General features: G+C 39.1%; 1 pseudogene; it reads left to right on the top strand.

Moving 5' to 3' along the window:
- Positions 1–358: 358 nt before the first annotated feature.
- Positions 359–14013, top strand: LOC128204313 (uncharacterized; annotated as a pseudogene).
- The last annotated feature ends 903 nt before the right edge of the window (positions 14014–14916 follow it).

Below are 14916 nucleotides of genomic sequence, written 5' to 3'. Positions count from 1 at the left end.
GTACACATTATATGTTCGTCATTGCTTTAAATAATGTCATTGTGTGTCAACAAGATATGTTTGTACATGACGGTGCATTTAACTACTTTAAATTCAAAACGTTGTTGCCTAGAAACTTTCCAATTCGGCATTTATCAACGTCGGAATCATGCTAGAGCCTTTGTAAATTAATACAGAATAATTTAAGTTAACGATTAATTCCATTAAATAATTCATTCAAAATAGTGTAATATGTTTATAATTAGTTGTGCCCCTCCATTTAGAAAGTCCTGGATCCACCACTGTTTTTATCTGCTGTTTCAGCAAGGCCGCACACGAGCGTACTGTATATTTGAACTTTGGAGTAAAATTTCGTACACTAGTATTGATCGTGTTTGAAATGGCTTAAGCACACAGGATAGGGCTCAGTTTAGACTAAATCTGAACTGCCTAAGCTGTGAGAACTGAATATGGCGTGGTCGTATATGTTATCAGGAACTGTTATTTTAGTTTGCATATTTACATGTGCTGTGTGCGATGGACCCTACATTGAAACCAAATTAGGAACTATAAAGGGTAAGACCAACAGTGTCTCGTTTAAAGACAACAAGTATAATGTAGACGAATATCTGGGTATTCCTTTTGCCCAGCCCCCGGTGGGTAAACTGAGGTTTAAGGTGCCAAAACCCACGGAACCGTTTACAGAGCCCTTTGAAGCAACCAAGATGGGGCTCGATTGTGTGCAACAAGACTATTTAAGCGTTGGGTTTAGATCTACTAATGAAGACTGTCTGTATTTGAATATATACGTGCCCCAGGGTACGGTGGACCGGTCTGGGGGTCGGGCTGTGATGGTATGGATTCATGGAGGGGGTTTTAGTATGGGGGCGGGGCGCTACTACCCCGGGGAGGTGCTGGCGGCGCACGGGGACGTGATTGTTGTGACCATTAACTACCGGCTAGGGTTGTACGGCTTCCTGAACATAGGGGACGAGCGGGCCCCGGGGAACCAGGGACTGTTTGACCAACGTCTGGCCCTCCAGTGGGTGAAAGACAATATACAAGCGTTCGGTGGAGACACAAACAGCATAACCATATTTGGGGAGTCGGCGGGAGGTATTAGCGTAACCGCCCAAAGTTTGTATCCTCCTAACCGAGGACTTTTCCAGAACGCAATAGCTCAAAGTGGCTCAGCAAGTATGCCGTTTATAGGTGCAGCATTTGACACCATGGATAGTGCAAAATTTGTAGCTGAAGAATTTGGCTGCAAGACAGAAACAACAGATGATGTTTTTGCATGTCTGCAGGACCTCACAGCAGCTCAGTTTGTTGACTTTGCCGACGATGCAAAAAATGACATGCAGAAAATGTTGAAAATTTCATTCATGCCAACGACCGAAGGGAGATTCATAAAGAAAGCAGCAAGCGATATTATCCGAAATGCAAAGCAAACTGATACGGGGGAGGAGGTTGAGTTCTTTAGGGAGTTGAACTTTATGACCGGAACAAACGGCCAAGAGGGCCATCTGTGGCTGAGCTTCGCGGTAGGTTCCCTTGACCAGGAACTCATTGATAACGTGAAAATCACTGACGAGGACATTAAGACCATATGGACGCCGTCAATGTTGGGTTTGACCTTCATTGGACAAGCTATTCCTGAAGCTGTACGTGACCTCGTTGCCCTCGAATACACCGACTGGCAAAACCCGACCGATGCCAGAATGCAATTCGTGAAACTCTCCTCGGATGTATTCTTCAATATACCAGGCACGGAAATGGGTCTTATGCATGCGAACAGCTCCAACACTCGCACCTTCATGTACAACTTCCGCCCATCACTGGACCAACGGCTCGTGCCGACCCCTGACTGGGCCACTCAAGCTAACCATGGAGACGAGATCGCCCCTGTGTTCGGCTACTCCCTTGACTATGAATTTCTGTATAAGAAGACTGGTTACCGGCCGCCTGAGTGGGAACTGGACCTGTCCGAGCGAATGATGACGTACTGGAGCAACTTCGCTAAGTTTGGGTAATAACACGATGCTACTATCACGAGTAAATATTTCCCGCTTGAATCTAATAATATAATGAGAACATATTAATAACAGTCCAGGCAGGTGGCAGAAAAGTCCATATCGAACTTTAAAGCACAATGTAAAAATAAACACTTGTCAATTCAATTCATTATAAGTTATTAAAAAAATGTAGATACATTTGTGCCAGTAATTCATTTCGCTGCGAATGGGGAGCCTGCATTCTTAAACATATTTATCATATCAGCAATAAGCGCTCTAAAGTATATTGGGACACTTAGTTTTTTTTTCTTTTTTGCTCAGGACCGAGAGCTCTGAAATATGTGTGTATACAAGGACCCAATTCAATTAAATAAATCACTGCATGTCCTATTTACCCGACAGAACTTTACCGTGTCCTTGTAAAATGAGTTTATGCATAACCAAAATCAAGTGCTCAATAAGGGCTTGTAGATCATTGTAATCATTTATAAATATTAGGATATAAGGAAATCGAAGCTCGTGTGCGGCCTTGCTGAAACAGCAGATAAAATACGCATGTGCTTACTCAAAAGGTCAAATTTGAGTGACATTGAATGTCAAGACAAGCATTGTGGAGAGCTTTGATGCATGTATTTGTCCTGCGATTTAGTTCTTGCTGTTTAAACAGACGTATTCACTTTAACTGTACAGGCCATCTAAAAACTTCCAATATTTAATCCTTAACAAGTGTTCAGTGTCATGCCTCCGCTCGCCGTACAAAACCTCTCATGTTTTCATTAAGAAAAGCTCGGACAACCAAACATTACAAAACTAACAAATTGCCATTAAATAACGAACACAACCAAAAATTCATTTAATCATTAAAGCTCACTCTCAAAGATTCACCGTTTTTACAACTTTTTTTTTCTTGGAAAGAGCAAATTATTGCATATATATATCTGCAACCCAATGATGTAATGCACCAGTCAATTGTAACCACGCCCCCCTTCCGGTTCGGGTGTATACCGGGGATACCCGGGGAGATGGACCGTGTTTTTACCTTTCAGGTGGCCCGCCGTGCCGGATGAATGCGGTGGTTTTGTCTTCGCGCAAAATATAGAGGGGAATGGGCCTTACCTAGGTCCCTTGGGTGCGGGGGTATTTAGCGGGGACTTTACCATCAGTTCGTCCCCGGGAATTTTATCCGGGGTTGGTTGGACCGATAGTCAAAGTCCCCGCTATTCCCCGGACGTGGGGGGGGGGGGCGTGCGTGGTTACAATTGACTGATGCATAAGATTGCTGACAAAAAAATCAGATCGTGGATTTTCATATTTCCGTTCAAAAATTAATGTTATATGGCTTAAACCGTTACTAACGTTTTAAGAAAAATGTATAAAACACCAATTTTTGAACTTCAATATAAAAAAATCTGAGATCAACTTTTTTGTCACCAGTCTTATATAACTGGTTTCCATGCATTTTCGCAAAAATTGGCTCGTTCCAAGACAAAAACTAAAAAAGTTGTCTAAAACGTTCAATCTGTGAGAGTGCAGCTTTAATATGTTGTTTTAAGTGAGTTACTGTATTTTGAAACTTGCAAGTTTTTCTGCGATAAATTTTTATATTGGTTGACGTTATATTTGCCGTATTTAAAAGTGCATATCAGAAGCGGTATCAGGGGTAGGGGCGCACCCGGCGCCCACCACATCCACCTCCTAAACTCGTACAAGTTTATTTTTTATGTAAATAAAGAAGAAAATAAGTACCAAATTACTCCAAAAAAGTGCACCATATTGGACTAGAAATTGTTTTCAATGTTCTTGAGGGAGTACACCCCCCCCCCCCACCGCCAACACATTAAACCAATTACTTTTCGGTTGTGAGGGAGGGACGCAAGTCAAATGGTTACGCACCCTCTTAGGTCTATTCATAGATCCGCCCCTAGTTAGTATTATTTCAGAGTAATAAGTTTTATCAACCAGGCGCTTTCAGCGAAATTTGGACTTACTTCATTTACTGTCTTATAATCTGCTGGTCATTGATAGAAGTAAAAAAGGTCAGTTAGACAGGGCTTTGTCAGTAAAACAATTAGTTCAACCATGATATACGTTATCATTTATGCGGAGGCATAAATGAACATTTAACGTCTCTCTGACTGCGCCATCCTTGAACGAATAGAGTCCATGTAGACCTAAAAAACTATACTTAATTGCCAATTATAAAAATTAATTAATGAATATTAGAATTGTTGGCGAAATACGTTTTTCTGTAGTATGGTAATAACTATTAAGAATTCGTATTCTGGGAAATGGGAAACTCTTTTTACCAGTCGCCCAGTGCTCAAAGGCTATTTTGAATTATCATTCAACCCATCATTTTTTCTAGCAACCCTAACGGAGATGGTGTGGAAACATGGCCAGAATACAACATGGACACCTTGAAGTCGTACGTGTTTGACAGAACTGACTCTGTTGAAGATCGCCTCTATACCAGGGAGGTCAAATTATTGCGGGAAATAGTTCCCGCACTACTTGACGCGACCAAAGAACACGCTCATGCGGAAGAATCTCCATTTGCCAAGAAATCTGACGAATCGTGTGATGCTGAAGGGAAATGTGGCTAAATGGGCCGGACTACTTTAATTATAACTGTATATTGTATAGTATGCGTTTCTATTTATGTCTTTACTAGGATTCCTTGTAAAAAGAAGGGCGTGTCATGAGTATGTTGATCGATGTCATTTTCATCAGAAAAATGCTTATTCTAGACCATTTTCTGTTGTTTTTTTACTTAGCTCTTGATATGAGCAAAATGTGTATTAAAGATCAAACAAGTTTCTGTAAATCAGTCGTTTCACTTTGTTCATTGTAATAATCCCCGTGTGTCTGTTACGCTTCGAAATGGAGTAGGATTGTTATAATGAAGCGTTCTAGTGAGACACCGCGTGGCGGACGTTCGAAACATCAGCATGCCCGGCCAAAGAGCCATCAGTTCTTAGAATACAACCTACATTTTCAGCAAGTGAAATTTCAGATAGGCACGCATTAAGTACAAGACTTAAATCATTAACAATTTCAACTTTCGCGTATGTTCCAAGTCTGTCTACTGCAACTCATCCGATACACACGTATTCCAATTCCAAGTCTAAGATGACCCGAAGTTAAATCTTAATGATTAAGAGGGCTTGTATGCAATGTGGCAGCCAATGTTGTTGTAAGTCGGTTAGATGAATGACCTGAAGTAAAGGTTAATTCTAACTAGATAATCCCCTGCTGTGCATCTCCTGATAATTGCTCCGATGTCACAGTAGGGGCCAATTTCATGTGTATTCGTTTCTTGGCCCAGGGCCATTTAGGGTCCATTTCTATAATAAAACTTCAAAAACTGCACAGCAGGATACTCAGATCGGAAGCCTTATAAGAGGGATCAAGACAAGTAGATTAAGATCAATTCACAGAGGTTGTGTACTGTACACAAATTGGGGGGGGGGGGGGGGAGGTCACTTATAGAAGGGTTTAACACTCGACCTTTAAGCCTGTATTTGCTTCTTTTCTATATTTGTTTAATTGTAATGTTGACATTTTAAATAGTTTTGCTTCGATGAAAATGTCCATGGCAGTTTCTTGCATGTTAAGTGTAGTTTGCCCTACAGGTCCTTCTATATCTGTTATAAATGGAACTGTTCAACGGTGTTTGCATTGTTCCGAAAAGTCACAAGTTCAATCAAAATGATAACATTTGTTAAATAAGTTTGTGATTTAACCTTTCAATTTCTGTAAAGTGGTATTTATTTTACCAGAAAAAATGTGCTTAAGTCCAAATATCCGATAATGTGATAGTGATACTATAATTAACATATAAACAAAATATGCCTTGTAATTTAGAGTAGGGCATAATGAAACACAAACAACGTTTTTAATTCATTGTAAAATTGTTTTTGAACATATACCAAACGTCAAACCTTGAAACATGCATGTTCGCTCAAACCTGTAATAATAAGAATCTAAATGATATTGATGAGCATTATTTTCTTGACCCAGCTTCACTGTACGACTGCGTCCTAGCCCTGTTCCCGAGCAAGCAAAACAACGACAGTGATTGTGAATTATGAAGAATTCGTTGATGGATGTTCTAGTGCCATTCTAAAGAGATTGCTACAAATTCAATTGAAAAACATATGTTTTCATTCTTAAAGTGCTTATAAGCATTATGTTAGTGTCTCATTTGTGTACATGCATTAACGAAACATTATATATATTGTATTATATACAAATATTTATATGTATATTTCCATGTTTAAAGATGTAGATGAAGTATGTGCTAGTATAAGATATTTTACCATAAAGAATGGCCTTTATTATAACTTCACGTTGTAAGGGATAACACCTGAAAACTCTTATTTTATCATTATTTTATTCTATTATATCGAAATTGCAGAAAAATACAATCATAGTATAAAGAGGAATTTTAGTTTTTCTAATTCTTGTGGGGTTCTAGCCCATGCTATTAAGTTAAGAAAGAATCAAACGAGCGCTATCACCACTAGCCCCCCAGGACTTTCACAAAGAGTCCGTGATATTTTGACGTTAAAACAACACATTGATAACATCACTCGATAATAACAGTCAACCAAACACGCAACAACAAAGCCGTAACTAAACAATCCATTCGAAAATCAATGTGTTTTACGGCTAAAAGCGTTACTAACGGTTTAAGAAAAAATGCATAAAACATCAATTTTTGATCTAAATATGAAAATCTGCGATCTGAATTTTTGTCAGCAGTCTTATATCACTGGTTTCCATGCACTTTTCGCATAAATTGGCTCGTTCCAGGACAAAGAAAAAGTTGCCAAAAGGTGCAATCTCTGAGAGTGCAGCTTTAAAAGAAGAATACGAACTATAATATGATCAGATTTACGGAAAGTGATGGAACGATTGTTATAATTTGTGAAAATAAAGATTAGTATACGCCATGTTTATAATATCAAAATAATTTTATCGAATTATAAATAATACATATAAACTGAGCCTCATTTATCATTTATGTCAAACCTTTTCACAAAAAAAAGCACATAGGTCTTCTAAACGCAAATGATAAGTTGCTCATGTTTCGTAAAGTTTCAAAACCTCGTGAACATTTGAAAAGTTTTTGATTTCTCTGAAACTGAACGAAACGTTGACAATTTTGGAAAGAATCGGTATCATGACACCGAGCTAATCAGCTGTGAGTGAGGTTAAAATCAAGTACATCACTGGGGATGACAAATATTGTATGCACATAACGACGTACTGGGTATAACCGATTACTGTTAAGCTGAAAGTTAGCATAGACCTGCATCATTGGTTATCCAGTGGAAGAACTACCGGGGGTCATAGAGGGCCCGTGCCCCCCACCCCCAGCTGACCGGCAAGTATTGTTTTTGGGACACATCTTTATTGTTTTAATTGTACAAATAAGTTGTTTTGTCACAATTTAAAGTTTATATAAATATTTCAGCATATATACAATTGAACCTGATTCTCATGTTCCGTTATTTATGGTATGCCAATTTCAAAGTATAATATAGTATACGACACGAAAAAGTCTGATGAAAATGACATCGGGACCCGAACATTCGATAATGATAAATCGGCGCCCAATTTTACACAGACAGCTGATCAAAAGTAAAAACAAAACTTGGCTGCAGTTATACGGGTAAGTTTACTATTTTCAGAATATATACTATACCAGAAATACAAGTTGTTTTAAACTGTTAACATGTGCACATTATATGTTCGTCATTGCTTTAAATAATGTCATTGTCTTGCCGCCTTGAACTTTCCAATTCGGCATTTATTAACGTCGGAATCATGCTAGAGCCTCATTCGGAATTCCTCGGCCATTTTATCGAAAACAACCTCGAATGTATGCCGGTACATCTGTTGAAGTAGTTCGTAAAATTTTGAATTATATCATTAGTTAAATGTAATGTTTTAGAGTTGTATTTATTGATCTAAGTTTAAATTTATTGTCATTGAATTGTATTATAGTAAACATAATGAAGAATCCCAAGAGTTAAGTCACAAAGTTTAACTGCTAAATAAAATTACTACGCGATCTACTTGCAGCGGACTTAAACGTACCACTTTTTGAGTGTGTAAACCATCCAAATACATCCGAGGTTGTTTTCGATAAAATGGCCGAGGAGCTCCGAATGGCTAGAGCCTTTGCAAATTAATACAGAATAATTTAAGTTAACGACTTTGCTTTAAAATCCGTCGACCCCGTTTCGATTGCCCAAACCGGCATGATATTTTTGTGAATGGTTTATCTTATATCAGTTAATGCTATCTTTTTAATTCAATTGATCTGACAAACATCATTGACAGCGACGTCAAATGTGAATTCCATGTCATTATATTATTAAAATAATGCATTCAAAATAGTTTTATAATTTTGTAATATGTTTATAATTAGTTGTGCCCCTCCATTTAGAAAGTCCTGGATCCACCACTGTTATCCGTATATTTGAACTTTGGAGTAAAATTTCGTACACTAGTATTGATCGTGTTTGAAATGGCACACAGGATAGGGCTCAGTTTAGACTAAATCTGAACAGCCTAAGCTGTGAGAACTGAATATGGCGTGGTTGTATATGTTATCAGGAACTGTTATTTTAGTTTGCATATTTACATGTGCTGTGTGCGATGGACCCTACGTTGAAACCAAATTAGGAACTATAAAGGGTAAGACCAACAGTGTCTCGTTTAAAGACAACAAGTATAATGTAGACGAATATCTGGGTATTCCTTTTGCCCAGCCCCCGGTGGGTAAACTGAGGTTTAAGGTGCCAGAGCCCACGGAACCGTTTACAGAGCCCTTTGAAGCAACCAAGATGGGGCTCGATTGTGTGCAACAAGACTATTTAAGCGTTGGGTTTAGATCTACTAATGAAGACTGTCTGTATTTGAATATATACGTGCCCCAGGGTACGGTGGACCGGTCTGGGGGTCGGGCTGTGATGGTATGGATTCATGGAGGGGGTTTCAGTATGGGGGCGGGGCGCTACTACCCCGGGGAGGTGCTGGCGGCGCACGGGAGCGTGATTGTTGTGACCATTAACTACCGGCTAGGGTTGTACGGCTTCCTGAACATAGGGGACGAGCGGGCCCCGGGGAACCAGGGACTGTTTGACCAACGTCTGGCCCTCCAGTGGGTGAAAGACAATATACAAGCGTTCGGTGGAGACACAAACAGCATAACCATATTTGGGGAGTCGGCGGGAGGTATTAGCGTAACCGCCCAAAGTTTGTATCCTCCTAACCGAGGACTTTTCCAGAACGCAATTGCTCAAAGTGGCTCAGCAAGTATGCCGTTTATAGGTGCAGCATTTGACACCATGGATAGTGCAAAATTTGTAGCTGAAGAATTTGGCTGCAAGACAGAAACAACAGATGATGTTTTTGCATGTCTGCAGGACCTCACAGCAGCTCAGTTTGTTGACTTTGCCGACGATGCAAAAAATGACATGCAGAAAATGTTGAAAATTACATTCATGCCAACGACCGAAGGGAGATTCATAAAGAAAGCAGCAAGCGATATTATCCGAAATGCAAAGCAAACTGATACGGGGGAGGAGGTTGAGTTCTTTAGGGAGTTGAACTTTATGACCGGAACAAACGGCCAAGAGGGCCATCTGTGGCTGAGCTTCGCGGTAGGTTCCCTTGACCAGGAACTCATTGATAACGTGAAAATCACTGACGAGGACATTAAGACCATATAGACGCCGTCAATGTTGGGTATGACCTTTATTGGACAAGCTATTCCTGAAGCTGTACGTGACCTCGTTGCCCTCGAATACACCGACTGGCAAAACCCGACCGATGCCAGAATGCAATTCGTGAAACTCTCCTCGGATGTATTCTTCAATATACCAGGCACGGAAATGGGTCTTATGCATGCGAACAGTTCCAACACTCGCACCTTCATGTACAACTTCCGCCCATCACTGGACCAACGGCTCGTGCCGACCCCTGACTGGGCCACTCAAGCTAACCATGGAGACGAGATCGCCCCTGTGTTCGGCTACTCCCTTGACTATGAATTTCTGTATAAGAAGACTGGTTACCGGCCGCCTGAGTGGGAACTGGACCTGTCCGAGCGAATGATGACGTACTGGAGCAACTTCGCTAAGTTTGGGTAATAACACGATGCTACTATCACGAGTATATATTTCCCGCTTGAATCTAATAATATAATGAGAAAATATTGATAACAGTCCAGGCAGGTGGCAGAAAAGTCCATATCGAACCTTAAAGCACAATGTAAAAATAAACATTTGTCAATTCAATTCAATTCATTATAAGTTATTAGTAAAATGTAGATACATTTGTGGCCAGTAATTCATTTCGCTGCGAATGGTGAGCCTGCATTCTTAAACATATTTATCATATCCGCAATAAGCGCTCTAAAGTATATTGGGACACTTAGTGTTTTTTTCTTTTTTGCTCAGGACCGAGAGCTCTGAAATATGTGTGTATACAAGGGTCCAATTTAATTAAATAAATCACTGCATGTCCTATTTCCCCGACAGAACTTGACTGTGTCCTTGTTAAATGAGTTTATGCATAACCTAAACCAAGTTTTATTTAAGTGCTCAATAAGGGCTTGTAGATCATAGCAATCATTTATAAATATTAGGATATAACGAAATCGAAGCTCGTGTGCGGCCTTGCTGAAACAGCAGATAAAATACGCATGTGCTTACTCAAAAGGTCAAATTTGAGTGACATTGAATGTCAAGACAAGCATTGTGGAGAGCTTTGATGCATGTATTTGTCCTGCGATTTAGTTCTTGCTGTTTAAACAGACGTATACACTTTAACTGTACAGGTCATCTTAAAACTTCAAATATTTAATCCTTAATAAGAAGTGTTCAGTGTCATGCCTCCGCTAATGGGATCGCCGGACAGAGCCTCACATGTTTTCATTTAGAAAAGCTCGGACAACCAAACATTACAAAACTACCGAAATGCCATTAAATAACGAACACAACCATAATTCCAGTTCATCATTAAAGCTGCACTCTCACTGATTTACAGTTTTTACAACCTTTTTATTTTTTGTCTTGGAAAGAGCAAATTTATGCGTCAATATCTGCATACCAATGATAAAAGATTGCTGACAAAATATTAGATCGCAGATTATCATATTTCCGTTCGAAAATTAATATTTTATGGCTTAACCCGTTAAGAAAAATGCATAAAACACCAATTTTTGAACTTCAATATACAAAATCTACGATCTATTTTTTTGTCACCAGTCTTATTTAACTGGTTTCTATGCATTTTCGCAAAAATTGGTTCGTTTCAAGACAAAAACTAAAACAGTTGTCAAAACGTTCAATCTGTGAGAGTGCAGCTTTAATGTGTTGTTTTAAGTGAGTTACTGTATTTAGAAACTTGTACGTGCGCAGTGGCTAGTATAGACGCATTTGATCGCCATTTCTTACTGTTAGCATTCATTTTTAATCTTCCAAATAATAAGTCGGCGACAGGCTTTACCCGGCCCCAATTTCTCGAAACTTCTTAAGCTTAACAGGTTTAAGTAGCTTATTTCAATAAGCCAAATAACACACTTATATTGAATTTTGATGAATAAGAACTGGTTTATTCTGATTATCATGAAGATAAATCCTATCTAAAGTATAACATATTTTAAGGAAGTTCACATTACGCAATTTATTTAAAACCAAAAATAGTGAGCTTAGCTCAATCCTGTTATAAGAGACTGAAGAAGTTTCGAGAAATCGGGACCCGGCCTGCCTACTTAATTGTTCAGAAAACCAAAACTAAAACTGAGACTTTAAGTTACTATTAAATAGTCTTTACGCTCATGTATCCGCAAATGCGATCGCCGGTCGAGACCCGGGATTGTATGATTAAGAAACGTTCCACCAAAGTTTGATTTAGTCATTCAATGGCTGCCCAGTGGTTTGCGGATGCACGCTTGATAGGAATTTCTACATTTTTGACAAAAAAACAGTGTTTATCTTGGGTGATCTTAACGACTACTTCGACGCCGGGCTGCCCCTTGGCGGCCTCCGATTTTATATAGAAGATCAAAAATAAACGCTGACTATAACTTCTTATTCAATATAATCTACCAAATTCATAAGTCACTTGTTTGTTCTATTTTTCAAATGTTAGAGCCGCCAGGCTATGGATTTGCTGCATAAACAAACAAATTAAGAACATCGTTGAAATCATCTTTGGGCCAAGTTGATGATGGTATTTTTCAAGTTTTTCTTCGATAAATGTTCATATTGGCTGACGTTATATTTGCCGTATTTAAAAGTGCATAACAGAAGCGGTATCAGGGGTAGGGGAACACCCGGCGCCCACCACATCCACCCTAACCTCGTCCAAGTTTACTTTTAATGTCAATATAGGAGAAAATAAGTACCAAATTACTCCAAAAAAGCACCATTTTGAACTAGAAATTGTTTTCAATGTTCTTGGGGGAGCACCCCCCCCCCCCCCCACGCCAACACTTTAAACCAATTTATTTTCGGTTCTGACGGAGGGCCACAAGTCAAAAGGGTTACGCACCCTCTTAGGTTGATTCATGGACCCGTCCCTGCTTAATATTATTTTAGAGTAATGAGTATCATTCAACCAGACGCTTTAAGCGAAATTTGCACTGGAAATATAACATTTCTGGTTAGTAAAAGGATTAATACTCGTGTAAATGACCATGAATGGTGTTTAATTGCAAAATACTTAATGTTAACATGCATATTGCTTCATTTACCGTCTTACCATCGGCTGGTCATTGATAGATTAGTGAAAGATAAACACACAAAAAGGTCAGTTAGGCAGGGCTTTGTCAGTAAAAAAAAATTTTCAACCATTATATACGTTGCCATTTATGCGGAGGCATAAATGAACATTTAACGTTCGTCTGACTGCGCCATGCTCGAACTATTAGAGTCCATGTAGACCTCCAAAAAACAACAACAACCTATACTTAATTGTAAATTATAAAGATTACTTAATGGATATTATTCCAAGCCTAAACCAAACTTGAGAATATTATGATTTAACAAGACAATGTACTAGAATTGTTGTCGAAATACATTTAGGCGCATTTTTTCTGAAATATGATAATAAATGATAAGAATTCGTATTCTGGGAAATGAGAAACTGTTTTTACCAGTCGCGCAGAGCTGAAAGGCTACTTTGAATTATCATTCAATCCATCCATTTTTAGTCTTCTATAATATACAATAGTTAGTGTTTATTATGGTCTTTTAAACAATGAAGTCGACAGGCCGAAGCCTGTGACACCGACTTCGACGTTAAGAGTCCAAAAATACATGTTAACTGTTTTAATGTTGAGCGCGAAATGCCTTTACGTCAGTCAAAGCGCGTCCGCGAGCTCAAACTTATTATTGAAACCAAATCGCTGAAATCTTGTTGTTGTAATCTGCTTAATGGATGTTCTTTTAATATGTCCGGCGATGCCACTGAATACCAACAAGCGAGTCAAGAACATGCTGGAAAGGTAGTCCCGGAACGAAATGCTTTACAGATGCATATAGGATTGATAAACCTTAAAATGCATTTTCAGAAACCCTAACGGAGATGGTGCGGAAACTTGGCCAGAATACAACATGGACACCTTGAAGTCGTACGTGTTTGACAGAACCGACTCGGTTGAAGATCGCCTCTATACCAGGGAGGTCAAATTATTGCGGGAAATAGTTCCCGCACTACTTGATGCGACCAAAGAACACGCTCATGCGGAAGAATCTCCATTTGCCAAGAAATCTGACGAATCGTGTGATGCTGAAGGAAATTGTGGCTAAATGGGCCGGACTACTTTAATTGTAGTTTCTATATTGTATAGTATACGTTTCTATTTCTGTCTATACTAGAATTCCTGATGAAAAAGGGAACACCACGAGTGTGTTGAGCGATATCATTTTCATCAGAAAACGCTTTTTCTAAACCATTTTCTGTTTTTACTTAGCTCTTGATGTGAGCAAAATATGTACTAAAGATCTAACAATTATCTGTAAATCAGTTGTTTCACTTTGTTCATTGTAATAATCCCCGTGTTATTCCTTACGCTTCGAAATTGAGTAGGTTTGTTATATTGAAGCGTTCTAATGAGACACCGCGTGGCGGACGTTCGAAACATCAGCATGCCCGCCCAAAGAGCCATCAGTTCATAGAATACAACCTTCATTTTCAGCCAATGGAATTGCAGATAGGCAAGCATTAATTACAAGACTTAAATCATTAACAATTTTAACTTTCGCGTATGTTTCAAGGTCTGTCCACTGCAACTCATCCGATACATACGTATTCCAATTCCAAGTCTAAGATGACCCGAAGTTAAATCTTGATGATTAAAAGGGCTTGTATGCAATGTGTCAGCCAATGTTGTTGTAAGTCGGTTAGATGAATGACCTGAAGTAAAGGTTAATTCTAACTAGTACATAGCAAACAATGTAAGGGAAATACCTCCCGTGTCAGAGGCCAATTGAAAAAAATGTTACATGGTATTTAAGTTAAACTTTATTTTCTTTACAACGATTGTGAAAAAGTTACATTTACTTATACTAAGTCACTCTCGTTGGCACGATGCTGCGTGCACGTGTGGTGTGGGGGAAACCGGAGAAAACACACTTGGGGTGTCTTCCAACAAAACTAGCATGCGCCCATGCGGGGAATCGAACCCGGTCCGGTGAAGAGCTGGTGCGCTAACCACTGCGTTAACCGAACAGTAATCATAGTGTTACCATTTATCATCCCATTTATGTGTGAGGTAACATGTTGGGATGTTCATGCTCTTGTGATCTTCTTTAGTCATATGCTTTGGGTGAGCCTTGACTATTCAACTTCTTTGAATTATTTGAATACTTTAAGTTATCGGATTTAGCTGACATATTAG

Source organism: Mya arenaria, chromosome 10 (genome assembly GCF_026914265.1).
Source record: "Mya arenaria isolate MELC-2E11 chromosome 10, ASM2691426v1".
NCBI classification, from domain to species: domain Eukaryota; kingdom Metazoa; phylum Mollusca; class Bivalvia; order Myida; family Myidae; genus Mya; species Mya arenaria.
The sequence above is the reverse complement of the archived record's forward strand: the minus strand, read 5'-3'. Positions and strand labels throughout refer to the sequence as shown.